At 43.3% G+C, this 11,579-nt stretch overlaps 1 protein-coding gene across 1 annotated transcript in view; it reads right to left on the reverse strand.

Annotated features, from left to right (window-relative positions):
* nfasca (neurofascin homolog (chicken) a) overlaps positions 1–11,244 on the reverse strand; it is a 171,470-nt gene extending 160,226 nt beyond the window's left edge. The window contains exon 1 of the mRNA XM_072277651.1: positions 11,073–11,244. The gene's annotated coding sequence lies outside the window, so the exon portion shown is untranslated. The remainder of the gene's footprint in view (positions 1–11,072) is intronic.
* Between the last annotated feature and the right edge of the window lie 335 nt (positions 11,245–11,579).

The following is an 11,579-nucleotide window of genomic DNA, read 5'->3' on the forward strand; positions in this document are numbered from 1 at the left end:
AATTTCCAAACTAAATACATGTTCGGCACAGCTTTGTGGACCAAAGGGCCTGTATTGTATTGTGTGTTTTCTGTGTTTCTATGTTTCTAGGATCTCCCAGGATATATTATACCATTATAACATTTTACATTAGAAACCTTTACCAATGTAGCTGGGTTAGAAACCCATGTGATGTCTGTGTCATGGAAACAGACCCTTCAGGCCAACAAATCCTCACTAACCATTTACTCTGATGAGGCCACCCATTGGTTGGGTTAACCATGGATATCATGTCACGGAAGCCTGGGCAGTACAATTATGGAAAGCAAACCATTGCCCATGCAGTAGGCTCCCCATCTCCATGCGGCTGAATAAACCAAATGAATGGCAGAAACCGATGCAGTTTGGCACCAGCAGCATTGCAGGAGTTGCCAGTCAGCATTGAACTCAATGTCGGACTGCCTTAGGGACTCCAGCTCCAGATTTTTCCTTGGGGTTTACTCCCAAAGCCTTCCTAGTGAGTGGATATAGCAGCAAGGCAGCAGAGGTTTGAGATCAGAGTTTTCCTTCTCCTACATGAGTTGCCAACCACGGCTGATGAGCCTCATCTGCCTGAAGCAACTGGTTTTAAGGAGCCAGTAACCTGACTTTGCCCATTCTCTTGTCAGTAGAAACAGATCCCCCAGGCTTAGTAGCTAAGCCACACATCAAGGCCAAGAGCTGAACTTAGTTGTCAGAGGCTATTTGAGACACACACTATTGGGAGCACTTAATATCCACTGGGAGCTTGTCCTCCCTACCTCCCCTGGGTATGGCAATCATAAGGAATCAATCATTTACATTAATCTTATGTTAGTTCTATTTTATTCTTTCCACACTACCATCAAATCTTAACACTCAGCTGTGTGTGGTACAAGTTGAAGATGACTACAAATTAAAGTAATATTGATTAGGGTGTAGAAGCAATGGTAAATATCATTTCTCAAGTTCATGTTATAAGTTACAATCATCTCAATAATTTAACACGTGAGTACGAGGATGAGATGAGTGTTCAGTAGGGCACTGAATTGGTTATACCCCTCTTCAGTATCAAAGTCAAATTATTAGCTAAGTTCGTATATGTTACTATATAAGTGACAAACATCATTTACCAAAACCTTGCTTTAAAATACAAACTCTTAAAGGAAACCATATCTTACTATAAAGACAAGCTTGATCCTGTTTTAGAGTCAGAGGCCTACAAAATATATTATGACTGATCCATTATTATAGATAGAACAATCCATAATACCCATTCAGATATATTAAAGGATAAACAAGCAAGTACAACTTATTTAAAAGTTATAACTATTCAAACACAAAAAACATACAGAAATCAATAAGTGATACCAGAAATATGCAGAACTAAAAGAGGAAATTGAAAGACTATGGAACATGAACAAGGTATACATTGTGTCAATAGTACTATCTACAACTGGTATCATCCCAAAGTATCAACCCAGCGCAGATGGAAAGCATGCAAGGAGCCGGATGGATTTGACACGGGACCCCTCCCCTCATCGTGGTTTATACAACACTATTACAGCTTCGGGTGTCAGAGTTTGGAGTTCAATTCTGGCATCCATTGTAAAGAGTTTGTACATCCTTCCTGTTTCCTCCCAAGTCCAAAGACGTACTGGGTAGGTTAATAGATCATTATAAATTGTCCTGTAATTTGGTTAGGGTTAAATTGGGGTTGTTGGTTGTTGCTAGGCAGCATAGGTCAAAGGGCTGGAAGGGTCTATTCCGTGCTGTCTCTCTAAATAAATTGTTGTCATTTGTCAGAATACAAATGTAAAGGAGAATGAAATTATTGTTGCTCCGGATCCAATGCAGAATAGATAGGATAAGATAAACTTAAGATCTCAATTTAAAAAAACCAAAAACACAATAAAAAAAATTTTAAAAAGCACAAAGTTCAAATATCTGTTTGAGTGTGGCCATATATATGTAAGATTAGCTTATATACACATATACACGGATTGTATGTACATAAAGTGACACTAGGTACAGGAGTATCTGTACATAAGGTGACTGACAGAAAATGATTAAGTGACAAGAAACATTCTTGGTCGCAAAGGACAGAAAATACACATTTCTCAAAAATGATTAGGAGAACCTCAATGTTTCGGTCATATGTGGAAAGGAAGGATCTCTCCGGGGTCAAACACCATAGCATTGTTCCATCCTTTGTTACTGGGTCACCCCTACACAGAGATACAGTGCAATCCTGGGATCTACCACTCAGTCGCTAAGTCACGTGCTGACTGGTAGATGGAATCATATCTTACTGGAGAGATAGGGGAAATCAAGTTCATAACGGTAGAGTTTTAGAGTATGCGGACATCCATTTAAAGAGCAAATAAAGGGGAACTTCCTTGAGGTTCAGCAGTCTTTGGAATGTTCTTGGCCTCAAAGGTATTGAATATTTTTAAAGCCATGAGGAACTCAGTGAGGGGAAAGGAATGTGTTGCTCCAGACTTCAGCATCGGCAGTCTCGTGGATCTGTATTTTTAAGGTAGAAACATAGAAAACCTACAGCACAATACAGGCCTTTCAGCCCACAATGCTGTGCCGAACATGTACTTACTTTAGAAATTACTGAGGGTTACCCATAGCCTTCTATTTTTCTAAGCTCCAAGAGTCTCTTAAAAGACCCTATTGTAACCACATGTCATGTGAGACATGTTGCAGAAGAGTTAAGGGTTATGGGAAAACAACAGATAATTCGAGCCGAGGGCAGAATTGGATCACCTGTGATCTTTTTGAATGGACTCTTCCTGCTATCTTCTACATCTACTTCCACTCCAAAAGAGGAACTCTCAGAGGCCAAACATTTTAATTCCAATTCCCATACCCATTCCGACATGTTGGTCAGTGGCCCCCTCTTGGGTCATGATGAGGCTACCCCCAGGATGTAGAAGCAACAAGTATATTCCACCTGGGGAGAATCCAACCTGATGGCATAAATATCGATGTCTGCTTCCAGTTAAAAAGAATCCCTCCCCCTTCCCCTCTTCTTCTATTCCCACACTGGCCTCTTGCCTATCACCACCCTCTGGGCCCCCTCCTCCTTCCCTTTCTCCAATGGCCCACTCTCCTCTCCAACTTTGACATTCCCCACCCATCTGGCTTCAGCTATCCTCCTTCCACCTCCGCCCCCCCCCACCCTTTTCATTCTGGCATCTTCCCTCTTCCTTTCCAGACCTGAAGAAGAGTCTCAGCCTGAAACTGTTTATTCATTCCCATGGATGCTGCCTAACCTGCTGAGTTTCTCCTGCATTTTGTGTGTCATTTCTTAAATTCATATCTTTTACATTAACATTTACATACAACATGGAATCCCACATCTGGCTTACATCCGCTCTCCCACCAGTCCCACTACCCCACTCACTTTCCTGTAGTCTATGCCTTAGCACCTGCCCACCCAACTACACCAGGGGAGCTTACAGCAACCAGTTAAGCTGCCAAGCAGCATGCCTTTGGAATGTGGGAGAAAGCTGAGCCAGGTGGAAAGCTTTTGGCTGGAATGGACAAGTCGGCTGAAAGGGCTGGTTCCCTGTCTACAACAGTGCCGAAGGTCAGGATCCAAACTGGAATACTGGAGCTGTGACATAGAGGTACTACCCGCCGTGTCTCCCTGCCGCCCACATACTGCAGCCACTCAGCCCGAAAGTGCAAACACAAATGGTAACACAAATAAAGGAGAACTCCAGGTTTAGTGTGCACAGAAGGGTGAGAGTCATATGTGCATCAGTAGGCTTTAGTGGACTGCTGTCTGAGAAGCGGCCATGCCAGTCTCTTCCTGTTCCAGCCTTCCTGGTGCGGGGTGACCCAGATGTGGAGGTGATCGAGTCCTCACTCCCCAGACACGGGGCCTGCTGTTTATTTATAGTGAAATCAGGCTTACTGACACCCTGTCAACTGCCCTTTCCTGATTTCGTTTCGCAATTACCCACAAGTTAAAGGTCACTGTGATGGATTCAAGATGGTTAGGAATCAGACAACCAGTCCCAAATGGCAGTACGCCCTCATTTCCTTCCCAGTCCGGCATCTCCAAAAGCCATTGTGCACTGGTATCAACGCGAACATAATAGCTTCCAGTAACATTTCCTTGCTGAAACATCACCCACGGGCAAAGCGTAAGCGTCAACTTCCTTTTCTTATAAATCGCTTCTCCACAGGCACACAATGATGGTGAAAGCAATCGGAATTTCAGCTGAACAATAGCCAGATTATGTGAAGCTAGGCTCCGTCCCACACAAACACTTAACTTTGAAAGGCTCCCTCCCAGTGTCGGTACAAAGAGGTGTCTTATAGGTTTCACTGTATTTGTTTCATTCATTTCTTCCCAAATAAATTGAGAATAATCCTTAGCCTGCAGAGTAAACTGTGAGTAACCCTTACACTACAAGCAGGACTATGTGAGTAACCCTTACTCTCCAGTACAAAGGGTGAGTAACCCTTGCACTGTTCAATAAGTAATGAACAATGGGTTCAATAAGTGACCCCTGCCCTACCAGCAGGGATTTTATACAGTGAGCACACAAAATGCTGGAGGAACTCAGCACATTAGGCAGCATCTATGGAGGTGAATACAGTTAATGTTTCAGGCCAAGAACCTTCTTCATGAAGGGTCTTGGCCCAAAATGTCAGCTGTTTATTCTCCTCCATAGTTGTTGCCTGACCTGTGAACTTCCTCCAGCATTGTGCGTGTGTTACTGTAGATTTCCAGTTTCTGCAGAAACCCGTGTGTTCTGTACAGTAAAACTGTGGGCTACACCTACATACTCCAAGTGTTTGGCCACACTTGGAGTATTGTGTTCATTTCTGATCACCTCATCAAAGGAAGTGGAAGTTTTAGACAGGATGCTGAAGAGATTTACGAGGATGCTGTCTGGATTACTGAGCATGTTTTTCCAGTAAAAGTTGGATGATCTAGAGCTTTTCTCTTTGAAGCAAAGGGGGATGAGAGGCAACTTGTTAGAGATGTATAATATGAGAGGAAAGACAGTCTGGACATCCAGCACCTTTTTCCCAGTGTGGTAATAACCAACACTGGAGGATATAGGTTTCCCCCACCATCCGAAGGTACAGCGTTCCTATGAAATGGTTCGTAAGCCGAAATGTCATAAAGCAAAGAAGCAATTACCATTTATTTATATGGGAAAATTTTGTGAGCGTTCGCAGACCCAAAAATAACCTACCAAATCATGCCAAATAACACATAAAACCTAAAATAACAGTAACATATAGTAAAAGCAGGAATGATATGATAAATACACAGCTTATATAAAGTAGAAATACTTTTCCACAATCATTACTGCACTGTTCTCCGTAGCGAAAATCTCACGCAAGCGCCGTCGGCAGAAAATCTCACGCAAGCGCTGTTGGCAAAAACACGGCGCAAGCGCTCTCCAGTAACCTTTAAGCTATGAAGGTGCCAAATCATACCAAATAACACGTAAAAATACACGGCCTATATAAAGTAGAAATAATGTATGTACAGTGTAGTATCACTTATGGGAATCGGGAAGATGGCTTGCCGAGCACACTGATGATGGTGTGTTAGACTTGTCGGAGTTTGGGCGGTGCAGTGGCCCCCACCCTCCAGGCTGCTGAGCGATACATTGCCGCGAAGAACGCAGGGGTCCAGTGGTAGCCGGGAGCTACACAGCACATCTTTAAGAAAAAAGCCGAAACAAACAAGCTAATTAATTAGGTGCCGCCCGTAATTAATTAGCAGGTTTATCTAGGCTTTTTTCTTAAAGATGTGCTGTGTGCCTCCCAACTACCTTTGCATTCTCCGCGAATCGATATTTGCCCGTGGCCTGGGGGTTGGGGTGGTGGGACACTGGGGTGTCATCTCATCGCCTATTTCCATTAGAGCAGGCAGCTCATCTTCTCCTATGACTGCTTGCCTCGATGTCAAAGGTCGAGGTTCATTGTCTGCTGTGGCTGATGTGGAAGGCATGCTTGACTGCTGAGCCTCTCGTATCTTTCTATCACACAGTTCTTTAATAAGCACTCAAACCATCCTGCAAATATCCCCTAAACCGACCTACCCTTTCAAAATTAAAGTCGTACTTTATCATTACTCATTCGGTTTCGATTGTTATCCTTTTTTCTTCCAATTGCATCAGTTCTTCATCTGTCAGTTCTTGGTGATGGGATGCCAAAACCTCTTCAACATCATGTTCATCAGCTTCCACAAGCCAAACTCACGTTGTCCTTGCTGCGTTCACCACGATCAAAATGCCTTAATTATGTCTAGTTTTACTGTAAGTGTAACACCCTAACGAGCTCTTTCAGGCTTTTCCGATACCATAGAGCTCATCTTGCAAACGGCTGCTTACAGGCATGTGTTTAAGCAATGCCGGCGAGAATCCGGGGAGAGCGGCTGCTCGGGGCGTGCTCCCTTTTATCGCGCGCTGAACTTTTTTCGTAACAGTGAAAACACCTTCTGAAAGCGAAAATAGGGTACTAATGTAGGTCTTTCGTAACAGTGAGGTTTCGTAAAGCGAACGTTCGAAAAGCGGGGCACCTGTATCTGTTTAAGGTGAGTGGAGGAAAGTTTAGGGGAGATGTCAGAGATAGTTCTTCTTAAAACAGAGTGGTAGGTATCTACACAGATGAGGATATTGTAGAATCTGATGTAATAAGGACATTTAATAAACTCGTAGACAGGCACATAGATATAAGAAAAATGGGCTGTGTAGGAGGGATGGGTTAGACTGATCGTGGATAGGGTTTGTATTGATCAGCACAACATAATGCGCCAAAGGGCCTGTTTTTATTGTTTTGTTTTATTACAGTGGGTAACCCTCCCCCCACCAAGAAGTGACTCTATACAGTTAAGCTGTCAGTAACCCAATCACTACTGAATAAAGAGCTCCCTTGCTGAATCTGCATCAGTTCTATCCTGTTATATGGCAATCATCACGTGCACAGTTGAATAACCATTACTTAACATTATGGTAACCCGTTTCAATATCTCCTTCTAAGATAGTGATAAAATAGCTGGTAATATCAACTAGCAAAGTTCAAAGTAAATTTTATCATCAATGCACATATGTATACAGCCCTGAAATTAATTTTTCATGTCTGTGTTCACAGTAAATACTAAGAAACACAATAGAGTCAATAAAAAACTGCAGACAACAAAGATGGACAAACAATCAATGTGCAAAATATAACAAATTGTGCAAGTACAAAATAATTTTAAAAATCAAAATAATAATAAATAAATATTGAAAACGTGTTGCAGCTAGAATACTTTGATTAAATGAAAGAGAGGCTTATGGTTTCAACAAAGTACTCCTTTAGCAAGTTTCACACTGAACAAGCTGTTACCCAGAGGGTAGTCAGTCAAAGAACCAATTTATAGTGATAAAACAGCAATTAATTGCAACTGATGTAACATGTACCACATACACGCACGCAGTGCTGAATAAAGAGTACCGTCCTGCTCCCTGCCTATTAATCTTTACCTTGAATAAGCATGAAGCTTGTACACTTACACAGTGAGTAACCCCACTGAACGAACAGGCATCCCATGAAGTTACACACCAAGTAACCTTTTCTCTGCTGAATAAATAACAAACCTTGCACAATTCTATTACAAGAGAGTGGACAAGTGCGTCAGGGCAGCACCTCTGTGCAGTTCTTTGGCGATGGTCGTATTATAATTTCAGAAGCAGTAAAGATCCCAAACCTCTACCCATGGACATCTCAGACTGATGTACATAGACTATGTGGTGATATTTCACTGACTAGAATGTTTATTCTTGGACCAAAGTCATTAAAATAGAATGTCCAGCATGTTTATATTTGAGATTAGAATTTTTGATAGCAGCTCTCTCAATTCAATTTAATTCAGTTTAATTGTCATTCAACCATACACGAATATGCGTGAACACAGCCAAACGAGACAGTGTTACTCTCTGTAAGGTTTGTTCATTATATAAACATGGAGCAGTACAGGACAGGAAAAGGCCCTCCAGCTCACTATGTCTGTGCTGACACAATGCTATTATGACTAATCCCATTTGCCTGCACATGATCCATAACGCTCTGTGTCTCGCTGGTTCATGTGCCCATCTGAATGCCTCTTCAACATTACTATCAAATCTGTTTCCAATACCTTTAGCACATTCCAGACATTTAGCACACTCTGTCAAGTACTGCTTCATAAATTTCCTTTAAACTTTCCCCCTGTCTCCTTAAAGCAATGACCCTAGCAATTCCACCCTGGGGAAAGAACTCAATCTACCTTATTAATGTGTCTCGTAATTTTATTAAGTTCTATCAGGTTGCCCCTCAGCCTTTAATGCTCCAGACCTACACCCTCCTGCTGAAAGCCTAAGCCAGGTGGGCTGGACATGTGGTCAGAATGCCAGACAGCCGATTGCCTAAGCAGCTGCTGTACGGAGAACTGTGTCAGGGCAAGTGCTCAGTCGGGGGGGCAGAAGAAACGTTACAAAGACTGCCTCAAAGCGTCCCTCAAAGGCCTGGGTGTCGACATCAACACGTGGGAGACGCTTGCCCTCGACCGTCCAGCTTGGCGCAGCAAGATCACCACAGGAGCCCGTGCAGCTGAAGTCAGGAGCATCATCGAGGTGCAACGAAAGTGTGCTGTGCGCAAGGCCCGAGCAGCATCCACTGCCACGACAGCACCCACCCACTTGTGTCCCACATGTGGGCGAGCCTTCAGGGCCTGGATTGGCCTCATCAGTCACCTCCCAACCCACAGCCACCAATCTCCCATTTGACTTTGAAGCCATGGTCATCTTCGACTACGAAGGACGAACAACAACAACAACAACAATGCTCCAGAGAAAACAATCTAGGTTTTCTAAAGAAGAGGCCATCCTCAGGGTGGGGAAGCAACATCTGATATACAGTCTGGGTAGCCTCCAACCTGATAGCATGATTATCAATTTCTCCTTCCAGTAAAAATATTTTTCCCTCCACCTCCTCTCTTCTATTTCCCACTGTGGCCTCTTACCTCTTCTCACCTGCCTATTACCTCCTCCTGGTGGCCCTCCTCCTTCACTTTCTTCTGCAGTCCACTCTCCTCTCCTATCAGATTCTTTCCTCTCCAGACCATTACTTTTCCTACCTACCCAGTTTCACCTATCACCTTCTAGTTATCCTCATTCCTTTCACCCCAGCTTTTTCTTCTGGTATTATCCCCCTCCCTTTCTGGTGCTAAAGAAGGGTTTCAGCCCAAAACTTCAACCGTTTATTCATTTCCATGGATGCTGCCTGACCTGCTGAGTTCCCCCAGCATTTTGTGTGTGTTGCTTAGGTTTATTCAACCTCTGCTCGTAGCTAGCAATCCCTCGTCCAGGCAACATCCTAGTGAACCACTTCTGCACCCTTTCCAAAGCGTCTACATCCTTCCTGTCATGCATGCAACTTTCCAAATCTGGCAATATTCCAAAAGTTTTACCCAGCTGCAACAGGAATTCCCTTCTCTTATACTCACTACCCTGTCAAATATGCCATTTCAAACACAAGACAATCTGTAGATGCTGGAAATCCAAAGCAACATACACAAAATTCTGGGGGAACTCAGAAGGTTGGGAAGCATCTATGGAAAAGAGTAAACAGTCAACGTTTTGGGCTGAGACTCTTCTTCCAGAAGAAAAGTTTCAGCCCAAAATGTCGACTGTTAACTCTCTTCCCGAGCTTGCCATTTATCTTCTTTACTGTGCTACCAATCTCTCTCTGTACATCAATGACCCTTAGGGTCATGCCATTTACAGTACTATGTTAGTTACAATTGGCCACCAAAGTGCATCACCTCACACTGGCCCAGTTGCCATTTCTCAACTCACATTTACAACTGGTTTATATGCCATTAAATCTTCTGATAATCTTTCACAATTCCATCAATTTTTATGTAGTATACAAACTCCCAAAAGAGATTAGCTTAAATTGTTACATGCACATTGAAACATTAAAACATACGGTGAAAGGTATCATTTGTGTCAACAAACAACATTGCCTGAGGATGTGCTGGGGGCAGCCCGCAAATCTCACCATGCTTCCAACGCTAACAAAGCATGCCCAACACTTATTAACCATAACTCATCTGTTCTTTGGAATGGGCGAGGAACCTGGAAGACTCAGAGGAAACCCAAGTGACCATGAGGAGAAAGTCCTTACAGACAGTGGGGAGAAGCGAACCCTGACCTTCGGATCACAGGCACCGTAAAGGCTGATTTATACTTGTGCGTTGGTGTGTCTGCGCCACTCTGCAATTTGGGCACGTACACGCATGTGCACATCATGCATGCACACACACCTACCCGTGCAAAGCTTCATGGTCATGGTAGCCTTTCTCGGGGTAAACAAGTTTAAAATGAGCGTCTTTTTTCGTAAAAGCGAAATGTGTCCTCAATTTTGGAGGTCTGTAAAGCTTTATGGAAAGCATTGCAGCCAGAGTTCCTTCCCTGCCCTTCAGTCGCCCAATGGGAAACTATTGCAGTGTAGGAGGAAATGCGATGATACCAAGCGGACCAATCACAATTGTTGTGGTCTGCATTGCCGCGATGCGTAGTTACATTTTGGGAGAGGTGCACGTCAGGCTACGGCGTAGGGATCCGCGTAGGCACTGCGTAGGGTTTGCGGCTACGCTGTACCTATGACGTCGATTTGATGCACAAGTATAAATCAGCCTTTAAGCGTTACACAAACCACTACATTACGGTGTCACTCTACTAATCATCTCATTTACATTTTCATCCAAAGCATTTATATGTAAATCACAAACAGAGGTCCCAGCATTAATCTTTGTGGAACAGCACGGATCACATACCTCCAGTCAGAATAACACCCCTCCTCCACTACTCTCCGTTGTGTATGGCCATGCCAATTTTGAACCCAATCTATGGATCCCTTGTGCTGTAATCTTCTAGATCAGCATACCACGTTGGACCTTGTGGAAGGTTGTTACAAAGTCCATGTATAAAACATCCACCCCCTACCCTCATCAATCATCTTTGTCACCTTCTTCAAAAATCCAATGGGTTTAAGTTATACATTACTTCTGTTTTGAAGTCCTCTTGGTGTTGTTGAAATATTGACAACCATTCTTGTTTGGCTGAAATCTCCTGAAATTGATGATCAGTTGCTGACTGCATGATCCAGAAAGGGGAAAAAATATCAGGGCACGAGAGAGTCTTTTCACTTTCCAAATGGCTGAGAGAGGATGGGGAACTACACTGACCGGCATGTTGAGCAGCCAATGGTGTAAGGGTGAGGGGAGACCTGACAAATCCACAGAGCCTTAATCTGCTACTTCCATCCTGTGTCTATAACATGGACTCAGTACTGACGGCGTTATCACGCCAGCAGAGAACGCCCACTAGATGCCATTGAATACAACTCGTGTAACAGCAGTGCCTTCTGACATTCTGACAAATGCTCATTCCAACAATGACACTTTGTTTGGTAGCAGAACCAGAACAACATGTTCCCACTGTTTGGATGTTCAGTGTCCGAACAGAGTGCCTGTCTTTGAAATTTGTTTTTCTAAGAATTGGGAAAATAAA

This window comes from Mobula birostris, chromosome 14 (genome assembly GCF_030028105.1).
Source record: "Mobula birostris isolate sMobBir1 chromosome 14, sMobBir1.hap1, whole genome shotgun sequence".
NCBI classification, from domain to species: domain Eukaryota; kingdom Metazoa; phylum Chordata; class Chondrichthyes; order Myliobatiformes; family Myliobatidae; genus Mobula; species Mobula birostris.